This window comes from Anabrus simplex, chromosome 2 (assembly GCF_040414725.1).
Source record: "Anabrus simplex isolate iqAnaSimp1 chromosome 2, ASM4041472v1, whole genome shotgun sequence".
In the NCBI taxonomy this organism is placed as follows: Eukaryota; Metazoa; Arthropoda; class Insecta; order Orthoptera; family Tettigoniidae; genus Anabrus; species Anabrus simplex.
The window spans coordinates 437,002,984-437,028,465 of NC_090266.1; positions in this window are offsets into that span (position 1 = coordinate 437,002,984).

Sequence of the window (25,482 nt, forward strand, 5' to 3'; positions counted from 1 at the left end):
ACCCCTGTGATAAGAGTCTGTCCAAGCTTGATTATAAATTTTATCTTTAAGTCCTCAACTTAAAGATTGGCGCCCTTTGCTTGCTTGGTTGCATTTCTCATTTGATGATTGTTCTCCGAGAGGGGAAGTCACATAAATGCCGCTCCAACGTGTGGCGAGAAAATCATTAAGTACGGAGCAGTTAATAACAGTAACGATATCAGAATTCGTATTATGGGCAAAATTTGGATATCCACGTTTCATTAAGAGTGTTTGATTGTGGGAAGGGTCATGGCTGATCAGACGAAAGAGGAGAGGATGTTGCGCAGTGGACGGGCGATAAAAGGCAATAATGTATTGAGTTCAGAGGAAGAGTTGTGTAGTCTTGTAGAGGAAATTGAAGATAGAAGTGTAAGTAGTATGGAGAGTGAAGGCAAACAGAAAGAAGTCAGTATGGAGTCAGATGATAGTAGGATGGGGGGCGAAGCGGAAGTCAACACTAACAATGAAAGTAATAATAATGATCAGTTAATGGGAATGATGCAGTTAATGTTAAGTAAGATAGAGGACAGTAAAACTGAAATAAAAAATGAATTGGAACAAACTAAATCTGAGCTTAAAAGTGAATTAGAAGAAACTAACACTAAAATTGAGAATATTAAATATGAACTTAAAGAACAGTTAGAGCAAACTAAAGCTGAATTAAGTAGGGAGATGAGGGAAAATAAGGAGGAAGCGAATCGGAGAATGGACGAACACAGTAGGCAGTTACGCGATCTGGTGGTAAAAAATGAACATTTTAATAAGCGATTAGAGGACCAGGAAAGTGAATATGTACGGCAAGGGAAAAAGGTAGAAGAAAAGTTTGCGGAACAGAGAAGTGAATTCCTGGAATTAATGGGGAAGGAAAACAACTCTACTAGGGAGGAAGTAATGAGGCAGGTCACTAGTATTGATAAGAGAGTTGAGACTCAAAGAGGGGAAATACGGGTATTTAAAGACCACGTCCAACAAGAGATTGACACGGTAAAGCTTAGAATAGAAGATGAGACCCGGGCAAGTGAAGAAAGGTTTGCGATAGCTGAAGAGAATAAGATTGAAATTAGGACATTGAAAGAGAAGCAGGTTAATTTGGAGAGAGAAATTGATAGGAGAGACAGAGATGTAGAATGCCGGATGGAGAAAGCAGAAAATAAGTTAAAACAGGTGGCAAAGGATAAGCAGGTTTTCACGGGAAGGCAATGTCTAGGAAATAGCTACATTAGGGAAATTGAACTACCTAAATTTAATGGGAAACAAACGAACCCGCTAGATTTCCTTAAGATGATAGAGAAACGATTTGAAAAGCGTCTAGAGGAAGGGTCTATGGACTGGGAAGACGTTATGGAAAATATTGACCATGCTTTTGTAGGAGAAACTCGGTCTTGGTTCATGGTATATAGGCAGACGATGACGAACCTGAAAGAATTCAGAAATAAATTTAGAGAGAAATTCTGGAATGAAGCGATACAAGCTAGGGAGAGAGAAAGGGTGGTATTTGGGAGGTACAAACAGCATGAGGGAGTTACTATGACCGAGTACTTCCTGGCACATGTCATGATTTGTCAGAACTTAGATGGTATAACCGAAGGGTCTGATGTAGTAAGACTACTTTTGAGACATTTTCCGGACAGGGTGATAGAAGCGGCCTGTATGCAAAAAGTTGGAACTATTCAGGAGATGGAGAATCTACTAGGCAGTTTTGATGCGTTAGGTAACCTTAGAAGTAGAACGGAGAATATTCAGAACTTTAGTCATCACAACGGAATGAGACATAACGGTAGAACACAGAATCACGAAGCTCGCAATCAGTTCAGACCTCAGCAGAACAGCAGGAGCGGAGTACCTGAATATAGGACAGGAAATTCCCAACGGAGGCCAGAGCAATGTACTAATGAGTCCAACGTCAATACACAAAGGGAACCTTTAAACTAACGAGAGGCTGTAATGTTAGGTCAGAATTCCAGCCTAGTAAGAAGGTAGCGAAGTGTCTTGCCATGAAAGTGTTACCATATGACCTCGATGTTAGAGACGATTTGTTGTATGAACCAGAGCAGAATAATGGAGATTCAAGTAATAAAGTAGTCAATCCCGTTGTTAAATTGAAAGTTTGGGGGGCGTGGGTTAAAGTTTTGATTGATTCTGGTAGCCATATATCATGTATTAGTTCTCAGTGGTATGAGTCATTAGTGAAACAGGGTATTCAGTTGGAGGAAATGCCTGTTAAGTCTACTTTCATCATTACGGCTGTTGGAAAGAGGTCTAAGCAAATTTGTAAACAAGTAGCTGTCTCGATCTGTATTAATAATTCTATTAGCGTTCAGATATGTTTGGTAATTCCGCATTTGATATTTGATCTTATCTTGGGATCTGACTGGTTAACGTTAAAATTGGCTCAGTTAAATTACAATGATCTAGTGCTAAATTTGAGGTGGAATAATGAGGATATTAAGGTCAAGTTTGAGGAGGAAATTCAGAGGAAAACGGAAGTTAGTACAGTGTGGAGAATGAAAGAGGTTTCAAAAGTTAATGAAGAGGCTAGTAAGGGCCTGAAGTTGTGTCAGTTGTAGATTCATGAGGATAAAATATGTGGCTTGAAAGAAGCCGTAAGTAGAAATGAGTTGAATGAAGTCCAGAAGGACAAGTTATTTGAAGTGTTATGTGAACACGTGGAGATTTTCTCCGAGAAACCTGGTGTTACCCATCTGTATGAACATTCTTTTTCTGTGCTGGATAAGACTCCATTCAGCGGACCGCGATATCCGATACCACACAAATATGCAAAAGCCGTAGAGGATCAAATTCAAGCTATGTTAGCAGACGATGTGATTGAATTATCAAACAGTCAATATGTTAATCCCTTAATTGTCGTGCCTAAGTGTGACAGATCAATACGTCTGGGTATTGAATGCGAGAGCGTAGTGAGAGTATTAGGTTTGCCTGAGAAACCCCCTCGTAATGCTGAATTTTACGTCCGACTGGCACGGGAGAACCTGATTAAATCTGGAGATAAACGTAAAAAGCAACAAAAACGTAAGGTACTGGATAACTTTGAGGTAGGTGATATGGTTTTGGTGAGAGTTCCCATGTTGTCAAATAGTGAGGATAAGGTGACAAAGAAATTTTTTCTTTTATATCAAGGCCCGTATAAAGTACATAGAAAACTAGGACCCTGTGCTTACAAGTTAGCGGATGGCGAGAGCGTAATGAATGGTTCATACAACATTAGTAGTTTAAGGAGATACCTGTCGTGTGAGGTGGCTGAACCGGATTGTGAGATATAGGTCAGTAACTCGGGGAAGTTGCTACTTGTTATGTCAGACTACGAGCGGTATGTGTTTACGTCTCAATTGTGGTGGTATTTCCTAGTTGTGTTTGTAAACAAGGGAGATGTTTTGTGTGTAGCGGTATATTTACGCTCGTTCATTAACGATAGATCATCTGTTTTCCGTATGTGAGGCCATGAAATTAGATATATTATTTGTTTTCTGAGATGTTACAGAAGGCTAATTAAAGCTGACGACGGCAAATAATTAATTTTCCCGTATGTGCATTTCTAACTTGCAATAGTTTTACCGTGAGCTTAAATCACGTGTGTATTTGTGTGAAGTGTATTGCATCCTGCTTCAAGATAAGGTTGAAACATTCGAAAGAGTGATAAAAGTGTAAATTGTTTGTATCATATGTTTTCAATTTTTTAATGTAAAAGATTGGAAGAGAACGTGTTACTGCTATCTAGCAAAGAATGTCGGAGAGATGGGGAGGAAAAGGACAGATAGACACTCGGCAGAGTTTGTAATCTGAATTGTATATATTATGTTATATTCTCTAGAATAATCTTGTTTTTTCTTACAAAAGTGAAAAGTTGCTCATGATGGGCAGAACTTAGCATCTAAACCTCAAGATGAACTGAAATAACAGACAGTCGCAATGGGAAGCAGTCTAAGAGAGATATGGAAAGAGTGAGATATAATTAATTGTATGAAAATAATGTCGCTCGTTATGGGCAGGTAATAGAGGTATTTCAAGTCAATGTGGGAGTAAGTGTGTGAGTTCTCAACTCATGTAATATTTGTTAAGAACTCATGGGGGCGTATGTAACGTTCCAGACGTTACAGTGCAATTATGTTAATTTTATTATGTGTAATTAATTCAGGAATTTAACGTCATGATATTTATTTGGTATGTAATTGTATTATAATTCATGTTTAATCATTTGCTCACTATCATTTCATTACTTTGTAACTACGACTTATAAACGAGGGCTGAATATCTTCATATTCACTTAGATTCTTGCGACAGTCAGTTAAAATTAACTTGCAATAGATTTCGGTTATCTTGCCACATCACCGAGGAAGAAGGGAGGACAAATTTAGACATCAAGTTCTGAGAAAAGCGAGCACGTGTTCACGCGTCCTAACGTAAGCTACCGTATTTCGACCAGAATTATTCGAACTGATCAACGCCTATATTTTCAAAGGAGCGTCATGTTGCCATGGATACTGAGTGAAAGGACGAATAGAAGAACAGTTGATATCATGGATATGGCCCGTCAACTCTAATTTCTGGAGTGGGGAGAGAAGTGTCATCTGATTGGACCACGTGTAGCGGCCTGTAATTAGCGCGAGAGAAAGTTATAAAAGGACGTGTTGGAGCTCCTGGAGGGTCTCTCTACAACGTCTTATTCGCTTCTGCGAGTCTCTCTACATTATTCTACGATCTTCTACGAGGCTTCTACTTGATTTTCTACTTGATTCTGCGTCTCGATACTTAGAAATTCTGAATGAGGTGTGTATAGCCACTCTCATCAGGAAGTACGTACAGCACGGCTATAAGACCGGTTTGAACCAGTCTAAGTCAATAGATAGTTTTAATCTAGATAGAAATGAAACTTCAGAGAACATTTTCAGTAAAGTTGGAAGGATTCTTAATTGAGTATCCTCTCCATATAACCCAAGGTGGTTCTTCTAACTATGACATAGGGCTTATCTCCAATCTATGGGATAAAGCATAATAGGGAGTGTTAGTTTTGAAGTCATCTTCCAATTAGTGGTGGGTGCAATTTGCAAGGAAGGAATGGTACTGAACTGCAGATGAAGAGATATCAAAGAAGGCCGGTGATGCTCCCGCTACAAGGAGGGAAGCTTTCCAAGGACCAGCAGAACAAGACGACATGGTGAGCAAGCGAGTTAAAGATATTGCAAGTTTTCGCGAAGTAGAGTCATTCAATTTTTTATTAAATTCATTTTCTATGTTAAATTCAGTTCTCGTTAAACCGTCGTCATTCATCTTAAATATAATAAATAGTATTTTTCTAGTTCATTGTAATCAATCTGCCTTAATTAGCCTTTTGATTTCTAATTCTCCTGCTTAATGATTAGTGTACTATCACCTCACCCCTGTGATAAGAGTCTGTCCAAGCTTGATTATAAATTTTATCTTTAAGTCCTCAACTTAAAGATTGGCGCCCTTTGCTTGCTTGGTTGCATTTCTCATTTGATGATTGTTCTCCGAGAGGGGAAGTCACAACTTCCGCTACTTGGTAGAGGGTGCATGCCGTTCGCCTCCACGCACAATGCATTCCCCCTACAGGACACACCTCTCTTCTCCTATGAACAGGGTAGCATAACATCAGGGAATGTGCCTCTTTAAACACATACAAATTCGAAGACAATATAAGTTTCTACTTAACGAGCTAAGACAGTGAATTTTTACTTCATACAAATATGTATAAGACAGAAATATATGAAAGGTAAGTGTAAATGTAACATAATTCAAAAAATACTATTTTATTCTCCTCATCCTCCTCCTAATAAACCTCGTAGAGTATGACAACCTTTTCTCCTTCTCATAGTCTTCCTTCTCCTCCTTCTCCTCCTCCTCCCCGGGGTCCTCTCCCATCCCTCCTCCCACACAGCTGAGCCAGGATCGAACCTGCAAAGTTTGCGACGGCAGGCAAGCGACTCATCCGTCTGAGCCATTCAGCCTGGCAGGGTAAGGTAGGTGGTGGTACACAATTTCTAATTACTAGATTGTGTGTCCCAAAAAATACTTGATGAAATGCTAATCCTCTCCGCAGTGCTTATATGGATTGAGGTCATATTATGATGTTGATGGATTTTTGTCCGTCGCATGGAGACGTAAAGCCTTGAGAAGACCTCTCGATGCTCTTCGACAGGAGAATGATACGTGCCACTACCGCGTTTTACCCTCTCCCTTCCTACTACCATATACCATGTCACTCATTTCGTATTATCTTCCCTGATGAGGTTGACGTCAGGGAAGGCATTCGGTTATAAAAATATCCATCTTAAGAGATCCATCTCACCACAAACCCAACACCGTAGAGAAACGGCACAAGCAATGGACACACGTTAGGTTATAACGTCATGCACCCTTAGCCAGCAGTCCACATGCAATTTTAAATCGCCCGCACTTATTATGTCACAGCTCCGTCACTACTCCACGGGGGAGACGACAAAAACCTGTGTGTGAGTTTAGGTTACCGTTCGTGGCCAAGGTTAGGTTAACGCACGTGTTAACTAGGCCTACAAGTCACCTCACTAGTTCGGCCCCTCTAAGGGGAAACCGTCTGAGGTTATGTTAGCGTTCCTGTTAGCGAGGTTAGGTTAACACGTCATAACCGATTGGACTCCTCCAAAGGGAGTTAAGTTATCGTTCGTGCGCAAGGTTTGGTTAACACGTCATTATGACGCCTTAACCTCATCTGTAGGTCACCTAACCCATTTGTGGCTCTTCCATGGGCGCCCGATCGATTCGGCTCATCTAAAGCGGTCCATGACCTTTCCGACTCGGCTCCTCCATGGGAGACCCGTCCAATTCGGCTCCTCCAAAATGACCCGTGAGGTTAGAATTACCCTCGTACGTACGGGTGTGGCGCCATAACCTCAGCCAGGAGTCCAAAACACTCCTGGTTGGCAGGTGAGGCCTTTACGATTCGGCTCCTCCAAGAGGACCCGTCCGATTCGGCTCCTTCAAAGTGGTCACTGAGTTTAGCAATGCCCTTGTACGTAAGGGTATGACTCATTACCTCACATAGCGGTTAAAACACTCCAGGTTGGCCAGTGATGTTAGCATTGCCCTCGTAAATATGCGTATGACGTCATGACCTCACCTAAGGGGTCCAAAAGCACCCCAAGTCATTCCTGATCAATTAGGCCCCTCCAATGGAGTCTGCGAGGTTGGGATTCCTCTCGTACACATGGTTATGACGTTATTCCGCGTTCAACGGTCTAGAACCTACATAGCCTTACTACTCTACTAGGGTTCAATGACCTCGTGGGAAAATCTTGACTCAGCACTCATTGTTCTAGGAGATACATAGCTCATCTACTGATATTCATAACTGCAAACATGTAACTGTATGAAAGCTCGTAAACGGGGTAGCATGGTCTGCACGTTAAGATGACCGAGAGTCTAATAGATAGCCTCAACTCTCACCAACACTTTCGACATTCTCAGTTCCATTGACATTTATTAGCGACAAATTTTTCTCCTATATTTTTGTGATATATCATCATAAAAATGGGTGTAAAAGTGTAAATTTCCATATCATATTCCGTTAAGAAAACTTTATGTCTCTTCCTCCCTTAATCTGTAATTTTGTTGTGGGATATGGCCGTTAACTTACCGCTCGCGTTGGATAATTAATGTCATCAATCAGGTTATATTACTACTTCTACGTTTCATTTCATTAACTAATTGTACATACACGTGTGGTAAGCGGACATTGTACATATTTTGAAGCATTCTCTTCCAGCTGTCACTTTTCGTGACCAAGGAATTATTATATCGTCGCTTCACCGGTAAAAGGTTGTAATCCACAAAGCTCATTCTATCCATTATTCTCCTTAAGACTGGCCACGCCTCCCAGCCACATATGGATATGCAGCCCATCAGAACAATGTCCGTTGTGTTCGTTTTCCTATGCCGACGAGCAACCGAAAATGAACCTAACATGCATTATACAATAGGAGTGCGTAAATACGTAATGCAAGCATACATTTGTATAGTACGGTACAGTAAGGTTAATTTTCCTTTACACATGGGCATAGGAAAATGAACACAAGATAATTTGTTCTGATGGACTTCATAACCATATGTGGCTGGGACGCGTGACCAGTCTTGAGGAGAATAACCGATAGGAAGAACTTTGTGGATTACAACCTTTTACCGGTGAAGCGACGATATTAATGATGGAAAGTAACATTCTAGCCATACATTATGTATATGAGGAAGTCCGGACTGGATATTGAGCCATCTCCTGGATGCCTCAATATATATAATATGGTAATCATATCAACGCATCCATTAATCGCATGCAAGAAGCAGGGTACGAACTCTGAAGGTCCGTTATAGCCGAGCTAGGTGCGGCGCGGCGTGGAATTTTCCAGAGGGTAGCTTGCCAGTTTGAAATCAAAGCGAGTCGTTGCCTTGGTTACTAGGCACGCCAGCCTCACTCCGACTTTCAAATTCAAACGAAGTTTGTGTGGGAGTGTTAGATTTGAACGAAGGGAACTCCACAACAAGATTTCAGAATGACCAACTTCGAATTCACAGTAACGCATCTCGAGATTTACAACGATCTTTTAGCCACTAAGCTAGAATTCCACAGTTCTAAACTAAAAATCACCTGCAGATATAATTATTATTCACTCCTGGATCACAATAATATTCACTTGAGTCCTTCTTTAACAATTTTAATTGAATGAAAAATCGTTGAGCAGGTGAAACACTGTCAACCGTCACGCAGCCAGTGTTAGGCGGGGTATTACCTCGTGCTACAAAGAGACAGACAGTTTATTTAAGGACCCCGATAGGGGAGAAGCTCTCTCATTCTGCTGAAGTTGGTGGTGCTACTAGCACGTAGTGCGCGGATGTGAACCTTTCTTTGTGTTAACAAAAACTGTTATACGCCTGTGCACGTTTATAATTATTTCTATATTTACCTCGAGCAAGACAACTGCGGGATAAATATCATGTCCTGATTTTTATTCGCCGTTTTTTCTTTGCTAGTTGCTTTACGTCGCACCGACACAGATAGGTCTTATGGTGACGATGGGATAGGAAAGGCCTAGGAGTTGGAAGGAAGCGTCCGTGGCCTTAATTAAGGTACAGCCCCAGCATTTGCATGGTGTGAAAATGGGAAACCACGGAAAACCATCTTCAGGGCTGCCGACAGTGGGGCTCGAACCTACGATCTCCCGGATGCAAGCTCACAGCCGCGCGCCTCTACGCGCACGGCGCTGATAATTTCAATTAATTATTGCTCGAGATTTGGTAGCAGGTAGGGACCTTCCTTGGAGGCAGCTCTACCCAGGGAGTGGCACCTCTGCCTATGTGAGTCCCAGAGCACACTGACCCGGTGTGTAGTATCTGGTAAAGGTCCCAGCTCAGGGTTACGAGTGAAGACCTCAACGACATCAACGGCGGAGAGGGTGACCTTCGGTACGGCGGAAATGTTGGAAGAGGCAGCCCTGTACTTGGGGATTAATACGAGTACAATACACAAAGGGCACGACAGTTCCACATGTTAGTGGCGGTACCCCGACAGCGTCTGTTCCCATGTTAGACGCGGCTGAATCACAACTCACCAACACGTCTGGCAAGCGTAGTGTTTTATTGCCGAACACATTCCATAAACTCCTATGACTTCGAATTTTCAAACGAAACTACCCCAGGTGAGTAGAGTGAAAGACTCAGAATCTCACACTGACAATACGTCAGTCTGCCTCAAGGATTCTGGGGGAGGCAAAAATTCAAAAAGAACGACTAAAAATGTAAGAATAGCCACATACAACATAAGAACAATGAAACTAGGTGAAGACCTGGAAAGTGTAGAACAAGAACTGCATGACATAAAATGGGATATTCTGGGTATTTGTGAGACTCGCCTTCAAGGAGAAAAAGCTGAGACCCTTCCATCAGGTCATGTCATCTTACGTAATAACGGGGATGCTTATACACATGAGGTTGCTATTCTTGTCAATAAAAATATCAAACAATTCATACACAAGATGATTTGTGTCTCTTTCGGAGTGATCTATATCGTCCTCAAATTGAATAGTAAATTCTCCATACAAGTCATATACGTCTATGCTCCAACCAGTACTTCTGACGAAGAGGAAGTGGAACAGCTGTATGAAGATATCACAAAAGCGAAAAATTCAGAAAGGACACAACTCTGTATCATCATTGGAGCCTTCAATGCAAAAGTGGGTCAAAAGGAAATCGGAGACCCAGAGAACATTGGTAAATATTGACTAGGCGATCGAAACGAAAGAGTAGAAAGATTGCTAGAATATCTCAAAGCCGAAAATCTCTATTGCATGAATATTTTCTTTAAAAAGCCCATCCAACGAAAATGGACATGGAAGAGCCCCGATGGACAAACCAAGAATGAGATAGATTTTATCCTGACCAACAAGAAGAAATATTGTACAGATGTTACTGTTCTCAACAGATTTGATACAGGAAGCGACCATAGGCTAGTTCGAGCAACCTTCACATTTGACCTCAAACTTGAACGGTCCAAAATAACAAGGGGGTACACTTCTCCAAGAATAGAGGACTTAGAAAAACATCAATCATCATTTCAACAAGCTCTTACCAAAAACCTTAACTCAACAGAAGATTTGAAATACTTGGACGTAAACGAACTTAATGAGAAAATTACAGTCAGTATTCAAAATGCAGCAAAGGAAATCCCATTGAAGAAAACTAATAAGAGAAGCCGACTTTCACTTAATACCATGCAGCTCATTAAGGACAGGAAGATAATGGACAGGTATACAGCAGAATGCAAAAATCTTAACACGACCATTCGCAAGGAAATAAGCAAAGATCTAAGGGAATTTAATAAGAACATGATCATGCAGAAAATTGAAGAAAATAAAAACATGAAGATTTTAAAGAAAAACATGTCCACAGGAAGACTAAAAATTACAAAGCTTAAGAACCAAAATGGAGAAATAGTCACAGATAGGCAAAACATTACTGAAGTTATTAGAGATTTCTACTACAAGCTGTATACATCAACCATTAATAAACCAACCAACGATGAACAACTAGCCCAGCCAGAATTATACACATAAAGTAACACCGGAAGTAACCACTGCTAAGATTGAAAATGCACTTAAACAACTAAAGAATAAAAAATCCCCTGGGGAGGATAAAATAATGAATGCAATGCTGAAATTAGGTGGAAGAGATCTGCTAGAAGCCGTGAGAATACTCATCATCAAGTGTATTAACTCTGGAAGAATACCAGAAAAATTGGAAAAATACTGAAGTGATACTTCTCTTCAAGAAAGGTGATGAGGAAAATTTAGAGAACTATCGTCCTGTGAGTTTGTTATCACACATTTACAAGCTCCTGACTAAAATTCTAACCAACCGCCTGACAAGAGAACTGGATTTTTATCAACATGCCAAGCAACCGGGATATCGTAAAGGTTTCTCAACTGTTGAACACATCCAGACTATTCGTCTTCGTCTTGAGAAAACCACTGAGTACAACATCAAGATTCATCTGGCCTTCATTGATTATAAAAAAGCTTTTGACTCAGTGGAGATTTGTGCAATCGTGAAGGCACTTCAAAATGTCATGATAAACTCAAGGTATATAAAGCTCCTGGAAAACATTTATGATCAAGCAACAACGGTAGTCAGAGTGGACGAAGACCTCATCACCAATAAAATCCCAGTTGGCAAAGGAGTTCGACAAGGTGACACAATCTCTCCAAAGCTGTTTACCCTTGCCTTGGAAGATGTATTCAAAACCATTCATTGGGACAATATAGGAATAAAAATCAACGGGTTATATTTGAACCACCTACGTTTTGCCGATGACATTGTGCTCATAAGTGAAAAACTACATGAGCCAGAAAGCATGATCCAAGAATTAAAAACTGCTTCTGCTAAGATTGGTTTGGAAATGAACATTAATAAAACGGAAATACTAAGCCCATAGAGTCGCCCACTTAAAATGGGAAACCAATCTATAGAAGCTGTCGATGAGTACATCTATCTTGGACACAAGGTAAAACTTGGAAAAGACAACCAACGTGCAGCAATTCCTCGCAGAATAGGTATGAGTTGGACTGCATTCCGAAAAATTAGATTCATCCTCACCAACAAGGATATTCCAGTTAACCTGAAGACCAAGGTTTATAACACGTGCGTGCTGCCAGTTACTACTTACGGTCTGGAAACGATGACTCTGACGAAGGAAAGTGCTCGCAAGCTTCAGCGAACACAACGAGCCATGGAGCGACAGATGCTAGGGATCAACCTTAGGGATATGATCCGTTCAGAGGACATCAGGGGAAGAACTAATGTAACAGACATCCTAGAGAGAATAGCAAGTCTAAAATGGCAATGGGTAGGACACGTAGCTCGACAAGACTACAACAGGTGGACCTCTAGGATTGTTCACTGGAGACCATGGGAACACAAGGGAGGCATTGGAAGGTCCCAGAAGAGGTGGCTCGACGACATAAAGCAGTTGGCTGAAACACGCTGGTTCCAAGTGGCTCAAGACCGAAGACGATGGAAGCATATGGAAGAGGCCTATATCCAGCAGTGGATTGAAATAGGCTAGAAAAGAAGATAGAAGGTAGCTCGAGAGCCGCACGTGAGAGTGATGTACATTCGAACGGTGACTTGTATCTTAGAACGGTTCTCGTATGCGAGTTATTTGTGAAACGTGTGCAACTCATTAGGATATTAGCCGCTATAAGAACTAATGTCGATTGGGTCTGAACCCTTGATCTGATGACACGCATATCGAACTAATATCTGTGTGTAGGTTGAGCCAAATACAGCCTAACATCAGGATCGGCATTGTGTAATCATACACATAAAGCGGTGAAGAAGCTGGCTCTAATCTACTTCCTTCTGCAGAATCCCAGGGATAAAGGAGACATTATGGATGGACGTGGAATCAACGCCGCGGCCTGCCAACCAACGTTCATTTCTGGAGTTATGAGCAGCTAAGCAGCCTAAGTTATGATTCTGTGGAACCTGGGATGAGAGGCCACTGATTGCAAAAGATAAGTGCAAAAATCCAAATTAAATGGCAGAGTAGGCTAATACATTCAGGTTAGGAAAATTATTATATATCTGGTAAAGTTAAATGTCAGCCATTATGGCTGCAGTTTGTGTTTTTCGCTTAACGATAAATGTTTGGCAGAAGGGGGGAGTGCATGTTTTAATCCCAGGCCACTTGTGCATGTTTATTTTAGTCAGAGGGCATAGAGGGTTACACCATAGGATTGCGTAGTCTGTTTTATTTTGTTTGTGTGTATAATATATTATTCCATGTTTTTCTTGTAGTTATTTGGGGATGAGAGTCTTTGTTATGGACACAGGCCACCCGCCATCAGCGTTGAATAACTTCACGTAATTAGCAGCATAATATTAGTCAGATAATTCTATGCATGCATTATTGATATTATTTCAGGTGTTACGGGAGTAACCTTCATTGACCTTCATTGAGAAAGTTTAGTCTCATTTTTATTTAGCGAGAAGGCGAGTCAGGCATATGAACTCATGATATTTGAAGTGAGAGGCTTGATATGCTATAGGGATTAAATGAGGCCTAGTATTTGTGTTAAGGCAAGATATGCCGTTATTAAATGATGGAGCCTTATGTATTTGAGTGTTAATTAATCAGCTGGGAGATGCGAAGAATGCATCCGCTGAACAGAAAATGTGAGTTGTTCTTTTGTTTACCTCGAGGAAGATTTGTAACCGGCTGAAGGCCTGGCTATTTGTGGTCCCGTTAGTAATGGACCGACTGGCAGAGAATATGTTTCCCCCTCACAGTGAAAGTGAAAGGTACCCCGAGATCGTTCTTCCTCGCCAGCCAAGTATTTGTGTATTTCTTTACAGCTGATAGTTTAAAGAGCCGAGCATACTGCCAACTCTGTGTCTCTAATGACGCAATCCGACGCAGCCTACAGACGAGTTCGATTCCGCATATATCATCATTTGCGTATATATTTATTTGTGTGTGTTTCTTTCCACAGGTATGATCTATTTTGTGTGTTTTTGTGTATTGTTGTGTCCTGTTGTGCTAATTTTGGCATCAGCTCGTAGGCTGATTTTGTTGTCATCCAGTTCTGCTTGGACTGTTTTTGTGTGAGCCCGAGCTCATAGTCGAGTCAGTGTTAGAGTATAAGTGATATTAGGGAACCACCCTATACCACAGTGTTTTTCACATGCTTGTATATGCAGTTAGACGGATTGGAAATATATTGTCTTAGCTATTTTACGAATGTGGACGAAGGTGGACTTACCGGTTCATCATAGAGACGTTGTTTACGACGCTGCGTACAGCAATATTATTGGATTTGTTGTACGTATCTGGAGCAATCAAACATTCAAATAATACGGGTCGATTTTTAAGTCGTCAATTTTAAGTCGTCAAATTTTTAAGTTGTCAATTTTAGTCGTCATCTTTCAAGTCGTCAACCGTTAATAAGTCAGCTGTTGAATCGTCAGCTTATAATAAATCAACTTGTAATTGTTCAACTTTTAATTACACAGCGTAATAATGTTGACGACTAATTCCCTGTCAAAACACGATGTATCCAACGTAATGTAACGGACCATAACCCGACTTTTGTTTTCCTTGTTTATAATTGTAATATTTTTGTAAGCGTTTTCGCAGTTTATTATAACGACTAATTTGAAGTCGATTTCTGATATTTTTATACATACTGCATTTATCATGGACCATTTCTATGTTTTTCGGGATTAATAAAACCAGTTTACCCCATATACGTTTCTCATTTCAAGGCATATGTCCATTCTTCCTGTCAATATACTCATTAGTATAAGTTTAGATTAGTTTTTGATTCGCCCTTTTTCTACGAACAGGACCACCGCTTTACCAATCCTCGATGCCAGTCGGCACAAAGGACAGGAAATGGCACAGTATATCATTATTTAACAAAGGTGGACTTATTAACTCATACTGTGCATATGCTGAATAGAACGCATAGTTATCATAATTAATATTATTCTACCGAACGAGTTGATTGTACAGCTAGAGTCGCGTAGCCATTCATTTACCGGGAAAGTTGGCCGTGCGGTTTGGGGCGCGCAGCTGTGAGCTTGCATCCGGGGATAGTAGGTTCAAACCCCACTGTCGGCAGCCCTAAAGATGGTTTTTCTTGGTTACACATTTTCACAGCAGGCAAATTCTGGGAATGTACCTTAATTAAGGCCACGGCCACTTCCTTCTTACTCATTGCCCTTCCCTATCCCATCGTCGCCATAAGACCTATCTGTGCCGATGCGACGTAAAGCAAATTTTTTAAAAAAAAAGAAGGAAGCCGTACTTTTCAGTGTCGACTTAGTTAACGCACGCTTAAAGCTCATGTCTGTCTAAAACATCGATAACACATAGACCGATAACACTATAACATATCCGTAAAAAAATCACAAACCTACTATAAAAACACTACTAAAATAGTCGAGCGAAAATTTACTGGCCATAACGGACACATGCAATAGAAGAATCTTACGTTAATGATGAGGCTGCGCAAGTCCAATTCATGCACAGCTTCCCAGTTCATACCGCACCCTATCCTGTCATCAATGCACCTAGCTACTTGCTCACGGGTGGTACGTTCGGAAACAAAGCTCTAACTGAATCCATACCATTTCAATGGACAGGATAAGAAGGCGCAGCAAATTATGAAATGAGATTTTTTATGTAAGGGGGTAAAATATAATTTATTGACTTCAAAGGCAAAATATGCAAATGGGAACAAACATTAAACTGAAAATTAATCTCCAAAGAAAAATTGTGATAAATTGGGAAACTAATTTCTGTCATAAAATACATCAGCAATTCATCGGAAATGGGTTTGTCATTTTGGATGAGTATCAGTTAAACTCTCATATATTCATTCAGTTTGTGAATATAGAGTACGTAAAGAAAGGAAATATGCCACACACATATACTTGATAACAGTACAATCGTTAGATATTACAAATAAAACAATTTCTCACCGATGTGAAACCCTAAAACAGTAAATAAATTCCCCAGAAAATCACAGACTCTAAGACATGACAGCGGTCATGCCAATCAAAGACTAGGTAGACCTGCGTCCTCGCAAATGAGACAGGAGTCACATTCGGCACAAAATAAATGACACACACAAAACACACTAAAAGCCGGGCTGATTGGCTCTGACGGTTGAGACGTTGGCGTTCTGACACCAACTAGGCAGGTTGATCCTGGCTCAGTCCGGCGGTATTAAAGGTGCTCAAATACGACAACCTCGTGTCTGTACGTTTACTGGCACGTAAAAGAACTCCTGTACGACTAAATTCCTTCGATTCGGGGTCTCCAGAAAGCGTAAAAGTTGTTAGTGGGACTAAAAGCAAATAATATTATTTTAAAACCCACTAAAACATCTAGCGCCTGAAACAAATCACAATAAATAACACTGGTGCCTCCCACAGGAAGGCAACTCGGAGTCGAGCACGCGTCTGCGAACATCTATACTCCTGGCTTCACTCCTGAAAATCCCTGTTGAACGAAATCGTGGCTATTAATTAGCTGACATTATTATTCCGATTGCGCTCTCAACGAACATCTTGTTAATTAGAAAACTGTCAATTGGCACGCATTATGGTCTGGTAGATCCTCATTAATTAACAGTTATCCGTGCTGGCTTTATTTTCCTCTTCGTTCTTGCTACTACACCAGTTATCACGAAATTTACAAGTTTTCAGCCCTTGAATGAGTGTTTTATATTGCTTACACTGGTAGGCCCTGGAATTCCCCTAACCAAATGCTCTCGCTGGAAATTTTGAAATACCGTATGTCCTCTTTTGAAGCAAGTTCGCCTTGTCCCAAAATCTAGGAGCGGCGTTCTCAGCGCCTTTGTTTGTTCGCTTGCAAACCGAGCCTGGAGAATACACTCCGAACACATTATGCATTGTAACTTGGTTCTGGGATCGAATACGAACGTATACAATACACTCACCTCCACATCCAGCATTGTATTTCCTCTCTGTCATCAATATTGTAATAATTAACTATATTGTTTGCCTCTAGGGCAAAATTTGTTGGCAAATACACTGTGCGTTTTATTTTCGAGAGTTTTTTATGCATCTAAGGTAGACATCAACTTCAGAGACAGGCTTCAGTCACAAAAAATCAGATGATGGACGTAAATAACAGAATTCCTGAAAGTGCTGAAATATTAAACGCCAGTGAGTGAGGCAATTGGCAAGAACACATGCTACTAGCGTATGGGTCTCGTGAATTCTTAATAAATATTGTTATTGTTTTTACGTCCCACTATCTACTATTTGACCGTTTTCAGAGACGCTGAGGTGCCGGAATTTAGTACCGCACGAGTTCTTTTACGTGCCAGTAAATCTGCAGACACGAGGCTAACGTATTTGAGCACCTTCAAATACTACTAGACTGACCCAGCATCGAACGTGCCAAGTTGGGATCAGAAGGCCAGCGCCTCAACCGTCTGTGCCACTCAGCCCGGGCGAGAATTGTTCATAGGAACGCTGGAGCCTAGCAAGAGCTCAGAAACGAGAGCATGAGGACAGCAATAGGTGATTGAACACGATGTAAAACATCCCTTGACTGACTTTAGATTTTAAGCTCTCTGTCTTTTCGTACGCACACCATTAAGTGTTTTGCATGATCTTTGTTTAAATTTAGCCATCCTGTACACTTTATTTCATTCCTTATACGGCCATATTCCTATGAACACTTCCAACGGACAGTAACCCTAAAATAAAAATCATTCTTCAACAACTCTAAAGTGTGAATAAAGTCTGTTTTCTACTTTTGGAAGTGTCTGTAAAATTTATCAAACTATTTATAAAGCCACATTGATGAAATTTCCAAGATGTGTAGTAATTTCTTAAACCGATCCGCCTTTAATTGCACCTTTCAAAGAGTTCATCCGGAGCTGTAATTTAGTCGTGATTTCTAGTTCATGATTAGCTTCAGGAGCAGAGAGTGAACAAAATATATTACTTAATTAAGTTTATCCTATGTCGGGAGGAGTTAGAGCAATGTAGGATCCAGTAATGTTGAGAGGTTAAAATGACGATCTACTTAAGGGATAGCACGTCTTACCACCTAACACATTCTCCAGGTCATGTGGGAGTAATGCGCTCATAAACTCGGTACAAGCTGAAACTTAATTGGGAAATATAGTGTTTATATAGCTCCCTTAGCTTACGGTTAGTCCAAATGCTGCCACGAACAGATTGCTTCACCCGCTGTGCGGTGTGTCGCTTCAATTAAGCCTAGTGAACCCTTACTAAGGACTACAAATACCTTTTCATACTACGAATTGTCTATTGGAAAATATATAGGGAAATGATACTTCCTAAGCAGTCATTCAGGTAAAGTACTAACTAAGAGAATTGAGAATTTTGAACGTCATTATTTATTTCGAGAAAACAGTTGATTTAGGAAACAGGAAAGGGAATTTGTGAAGTTGTCTATACGGTCGCAATAGCTATTACATCTCTCACTAACCGACTACAGTACTATCGAGGACTTCCACTGCCGCAGAGAGCATGCCAATATTGTATCTAATACAGAGCCTAACATATGATCATCAACAATACATATATCAGTACAGTCACCACAAAAAGCATACTATCACTGACTTCTACTTCCACAAGATTCTATGTGTGAAAATTTGAACAAAACCATGTGCGAGCTGGAAGTAGCAGTCGTTGTTTACTAGAGGACTGTAGAGTTGAATCTTCCCATGATGATGATGATGATGATGATGATGATGATGATGACGATGATGATGATGATTATTATTATTATTATTTTTATTATTATTATTATTATTATTGTTGTTGTTGTTGTTGTTGTTGTTGTTGTTGTTGTTGCGGTACGCATTACCGGCATTTTTTCGAAAACAATTCGATATTATTCGAAATATTACTATCACAATTCCAATGAAGTGAGTGTTTACGGCTTAAAATTGAGGCTCGTTACGTTTCTATACATACAATGCGTACGAAGACATGATTGAAGTATCTCTAAACTGCCGTTCTAGAATTATCATTCTTGCTCTATTAACCATGTAGTGTTCTCATTCCGTAGTTAAAGAAAAGAAATATATTGTCTTAATCTTGCTCTTTCTTGACCTTTCATACTTCTAGCTATTATAATACGATAGAGCAGGGCCTCTCAAACGCCCAAAATCTCACGCGTGCAGAGCGAGGCGCAAGAGCTCCGTGCACTGTGCATCGGTGCCGCTCGGTGCCGCTCGGTATGGCTCGGATCAACGCTTCGTCTCTGGGCTACTCGGCTATGCTCGGCTCTACTCGGCTATACTCGGCTCAACTCAGCCCGGATTTGGAGCGCTACGGCGCAAGTGGGGGAGAGGGAGACAGGCGGAGCGAGCGAGACAGGCGTGAGGAAAGAGAGAGACAGCGCTATTGCTCCAAATCGAGGAGTGGGGGGTCTGCACTCTGGTCAACCAAGCCAGGTCGTCTTTTGCACCGTGCACAGTGCATGCACCACGCGCATGCACCCTGAGAGGCCCTGCGATAGAGTAAGGGGTTGTTTCATCACCTTTCAGAAAACAAACTGTTCATGACCGTACCTCACGGTATCCGTATTGCATCTAGTGCCGTTAATAGCAGCAAACAAGTAGTGAAGAACTAACTAACATAGTTAATCTAGAGTTAATGATTTTTTAACTTAACTGTATTAGTTGCTTTCATATAATTCAAAAAGCATGTAAGACTTGTTTTGAGCTGCCATAGCAAGTGAGTTTATAGTAGTTTAGTGGGAGTAAGGGGTGCAATTGTTTCACAAGTTCGAGAAGTGAAATGAAAAAAATTATTAAATATATCTTACTGGTGCGCGATAAAATAAACCATGATGATGCTTTTGAAGTATCTGCTGAACTTCGAAATAGCGCATCAAGTTAATGTGAAGAAAACACCGCAAGTACTGGTAGTTTAACGTAATTCGTGACGGAAGCAGTTCTGGGCATGAAGGGCCCCGATTGTTGGACATTAACTCAGAAAATGACGTCTTTCAATGAAGCGAGTGGCTTTATCCGAAAAATAAAATGCAAGGTGGTAAATGTGCTAAGATATTACAAGTAAAAGACAAGAACAACAGAAGGAAGTGAAAATTTCTTCACGGTGGGCCAGTGGTAAAATCAATAGGCTACCTTTGTAGAAGGTATTAAGAATTAATGTACCTGAGGAAAATTTTTAGGACCATTCTCAAAGTGTAGCCCACAGGGAACCTTTAAAAATTAAACAGAAAACTGAACACGAAGCTTTGGTAAAAGTGCATTTGAATGCTCTGCCTCCTGAAAAAGAAGTAAGTGCTAATGTACAGTATTTCGAACGGCTTATAAAGTGACAAAAAAGAACCAATCACTCAACCAATGTAAAGATGAAATAAACCTTCAGGATGGTTCATGGTGTGGGTTACTGTAGTCACGTCCTAGTTCGTGAATCATGGGCAAAGGTTGAGTGGCCTAGTTAGTGGTCCTGAGAGTCCGGAAACCAGTTGCTATGGAATGGGAGTGGGCATCTTGGACATATTCTGAGTCATGGCCCTCCTTGTGCTCAGACGGCTAGGACTAACTATACAATCCACCGGTGGTCCATAACCCGTTAGAGGAGAGATCCTTACTTGGACTATATGTAAGTAGGGTAGCATCCTGCTCCATGAATTTACCGAGCTCAGAACATTTTAAGCAAGCCTCGGACCTATAGGAGTAACGGTGTCCCACTCCAATTTGACAGGCGAGGGACTCCTTGGAAAACACTTGGCGAACGAAATATAATTCGATGGGGAGCTATCAATATTAATGGGGCTTGTGGAAAGAAGAAAGTAGAACTAGCTGAGTCAGCAAAGAGGATGCATCTGGATGTGCTAGGAGTAAGTGACATTCGGGTAAGGGGAGATAACGAGGAAGAGATAGGAGATTATAAAGTGTACTTGACGGGTGTTAGAAAGGGAAGGGCAGAGTATGGGGTAGGGCTGTTTATCAGGAATACCATTTTACGCAACATCACTTCTGTTAGACACGTAAATGAGCGAATAATGTGGGTAAATTTGGCAGTTGGAGGAATTAGGACGAGAACTGTCTCACTGTATTCACCATGTGAGGTTGCAGATGAGGATGAAGTTGGCAAGTTTTATGAAGCATTGAGTGACATCGTGGTCAGGGCCAACAAAAAGGATAGTTTAGTGCTAGGGGCGTTTTCAATGCGAGAGTCGGAAGTAGAACGGAAGGATACGAAAGCGTGATAGGTAAATGTGGGGGAGATATGGAAGCTAATAGGAATGGGAAGCGTTTGCTGGACTTCTGTGCTAGTATGGGTTTAGCAGTTACGAATACGTTCTTCAAGCATAAAGCTATTCACCGCTACACATAGGAGGCTAGGGGAACCAGATCCATATTAGACTATATCGTAACAGACTTCGAATTCAGGAAATCTGTTAGGAATGTACGAGATTTCTGGGGATTTCTCGACGATACAGACCACTATCTGATCCGTAGTGAGGTAGGTATCTCTAGGCCTAGGTTAGAGAAAGTAAAAGCTGTCTGCAAACGGATAAGTGTAGAAAATCTCCAGGACGAGGATATTAGACAGAAGTACATGGATATGATTAGTGAGAAGTTTCGAACAGTAGACAGTAAGCAGCTTCAGGATATAGAAAGAGAACTGGTGATATACAGGGATGTTGTAGTAGAAACAGCAAGGAAATGCCTAGGAACAACTGTGTGTAAAGATTGGAAAAGGCGAACACCTTGGTGGAATGATGAAGTGAGAGCAGCTTTAAAAAGTAAAAAGAAGGCTTATCAGAAATTGTTCAAAACAAGGGCCGAGGCAGACAGGGAATTGTACGTAGGTGAATGAAACATAGCGAAACAAATAGTTGTTGAATCCAAAAAGGAGTCTTGGGAAGATTTCGGTAATAACCTGGAAAGGCTAGGTCAAGCAGCAGGGAAAACTTTCTGCACAGTAATAAAGAAACTTAGGAAGGGAGGGAAAAAGGAAATGAACAGTGTTTTGAGTAATTCAGGTGAACTCATAATAGATCCCAAGGAATCACTGGAGAGTTTGAGGGAATATCTTGAACATATTCTCAAAGTAAAAGGAAATCTTCCTGGTGGTGTTGCGAACAGCCAAGCTCATGGGGAGGAGGAAAATCATGCTGGTGAAATTACGCTTGAGGAAGTAAAAAGGATGGTAAATAAACTCCATTGACATAAAGCAGCAGGAATAGATGAAATTAGACCTGGAATGGTGAAGTATAGTGGGAAGGCATATATGAAATGGCTTCATAGATTAGTAAGATTAGCATGGAGTGTTGGTATGGTACCTTTGGATTGGACAAGAGCGGTAATTGCACCTATCTATAAGCAAGGCAACAGGAAGGATTGCAAGAACTATCGAGGTATCTCATTGATTAGTGTATCAGGCAAATTATTCACTGTCATCTTGGAGGGGAGGGTGCGATCAGTTGTTGAGAGGTTTCAGACCACAGAGGGGCTGTCAGGATCAGATTTTCAGTATGCGGCGGGTAATTGAAAAATGTTACGATATGAGTTTGCAGTTGTGTTTATGTTTCGTAGATCTGGAGAAAGCATATGACAGGGTACCTATGGAAAATATGTTCGCCATACTGGGGGAATATTGAATTAAAGGTAGATTATTAAAATCAATCTGGCATTTATGTTGAATTCGGCTTCAGTAAGAATTGATGGTAGAATGAGTTCGTGGTTCAGGGTATTTATAGGGGTTACACAAGGCTGTAATCTTTCACCTTTGCTGTTCGTAGTTTACATGGTTCATCTGCTGAAAGGTATAACATGGCAGGGAGGGAGTCAGTTAGGTGGAAATGTAGTAAGCAGTCTGGACTATGCTGACGACATGGTCTTAATGGCAGATTGTGCCGAAAGTTTGCAGTCTAATATCGTGGAACTTGAAAATAGGTGCAGTGAGTATGGTATGAAAATTAGCCTTTCGAAGACTAAATTGATGTCAATAGTTAAGAAATTCAACAGAATGTAATGTCAGATTGGTGACACAAAGTTAGAACAGGTAGATAATTTCAAGTATTTAGGTTGTGTGTTCTCCCAGTAAGATTGAATCAAGGTATAGTAAAGCTAATGCAGTGAGCTCGCAGTTGAAATCAGCAGTATTCTGTAAGAAGGAAGTCAGCTCCCAGACGAATCTATCTTTGCATCGTTCTTTTTTCAGACCAACTTTGCTTGAGCGGGCTGAAGCTGGGTGGACTCATGATATTCTTAAGTTAGAAGTAACAGACATGAAAGTAGAGAGATTGTTTGCTGGTACAAGCAGGTGGGAACAATGGCAGAAGGGTACTCAGAATGAGGAGATAAAGGCTAATTTTGGAATGAACTCAGTGGATGAAGCTGTACGCTTACGTACGTATATGTACGTATACATCCAACATGATTAAAAATGAATTACGTCAAGACTTGTGTAGGTACTTGTGAAAGAAACCATTCGTCCGCGGAGATAGAATTTGTTGTTCATTAAGATTTCATTAAATCATTTAAATTTATTTAATTATTAAATTCAGTGGAAATGTATTTTGAAATAACTTTAAATCAAGCGAATGGCTTGAAGATGCATTCTGGAAATCTTAATTTATTTTTCTGGGGAATATGTAAATGTTAACGTAACGATTAAGGGGACATATCCAAAGGTAATGGAGTTTACTGCCACAAAGTATTATGAGCATTGTTGTTGTTGCATTATGTGACTTTGATTGATGGAGCAATAAATGTGCTGGGGTTAGTGAAGTGGAAAATTTGGTCAGCAACCGATGTAACTTCATTGTGTTTAGCCTTCAGCTTAGAAACTTGGATGGGCATGGGGTCATCAACCTCAGTGACTTAGAGTAGGGCCATATGCCACCGTAGCATCATTTTCCTTGCGATCATCATCCACAATGACTTTAAAGTAACTTAGAAGTTTAGATGTCGGTCAATGACATAGTCGCAGGTCACATCGATTCAATTAAGGGTCCATGCCGTATAACCACTCTGTGCGGCACACACCGATTGGACTGCCTTAATTATACCCAGAGTCCAGAGTTCGTGTTACGGGGACTGGACCATAAAGAATACTATGATGGTACATGGAGTCTCACATGGAAGCCGAACTCTAGGATTTCCAGACTTTCTTTTCTTTAATTAATAATTGAGACAATGGTTTCTAATCAGGATGCCCATCAGGCAGTTATGTCAAAGGCTCACACCAGTGTTCTGACCTGTGTAAATGCTTGTGGTGTCCAGTGGACATGATTGGATCCCAATGATACTGATGATAAATAATTAACTCTTCGGAGATTACTTGAATAAATAGGAATATTTTTAAGCAGACCTTTCATTTGAGTAGATAGATTAGAATTACTGAACCCTACCTTTACCTCAGCAAGTGACGAAGAACCCGATATGACCCAAGAGACAGATCTCATGAAATTTTGCTGATAGGTAAGGAAGGTATGTATCCTTCAGTGTGGACCAAAGGGTTCAGTATGTATGTATGTATGTATGTATGTATGTATGTATGTATGTATGTATGTATGTATGTATGTATGTATGTATGTATGTATGTATGTATGTATGTATGTATGTATGTATGCGCATCACAAGAAAACGGCTGAAGAGTATTAAATGAAAATCGGTATGTAAAGTCGAAAAATGAGCCAATACAATCTAGACTATAAATCATTTTATTCACGCTAAGTGAAATGGTAGTTTAGGGGAAGGCCTAAAATATAATCCTCAAATATTTATGTTATTAGTGGTCCTATCGATAAATACCACATAACTACAGTTATATAGAATTAAATTTACGATCATTTACGTCTTATACATTTTTACCGTACCGGCTATGATAACAGAGATATTCATGAAATTCTATTTTCCTTGCGAAGTCCATATCCACGCCGAGCCACGAGAAAATGGGTAAACAGAACTTAATGAAAATTGGTATACAGAGTCGGGGAATAAAACCTACAGTCTAAGATATAAATAGTTTTATTCACCCTGGATGAAAGGGTACTTCAGGGAAAGGTGCCTAAAATTTATTTTTTAAATACCTATGTTATTGGACCATTCGAGACTACTACATAACAAAAGTTACAGAGAATATAATTTCCTATCATTTATTTTTTATTCACTTTTACCATACCGACTATGATAAGAGTGGTATTTCAGAATCGGAAAGAAACTAAATGTTAAGGCCCACAAAAACATTACACTGACTATTGTCAGTTGTGATGTTCTTTGTCTCTTACGCTGCCACTCATCTCAGATAGACTGGATTACTGCAGCGTAACGAGTAGAACAGCCTGCCTAAATATTGGTGGGAAATAGCTGGAGAATTAGATAACTTTCTTCTTTAGCATGC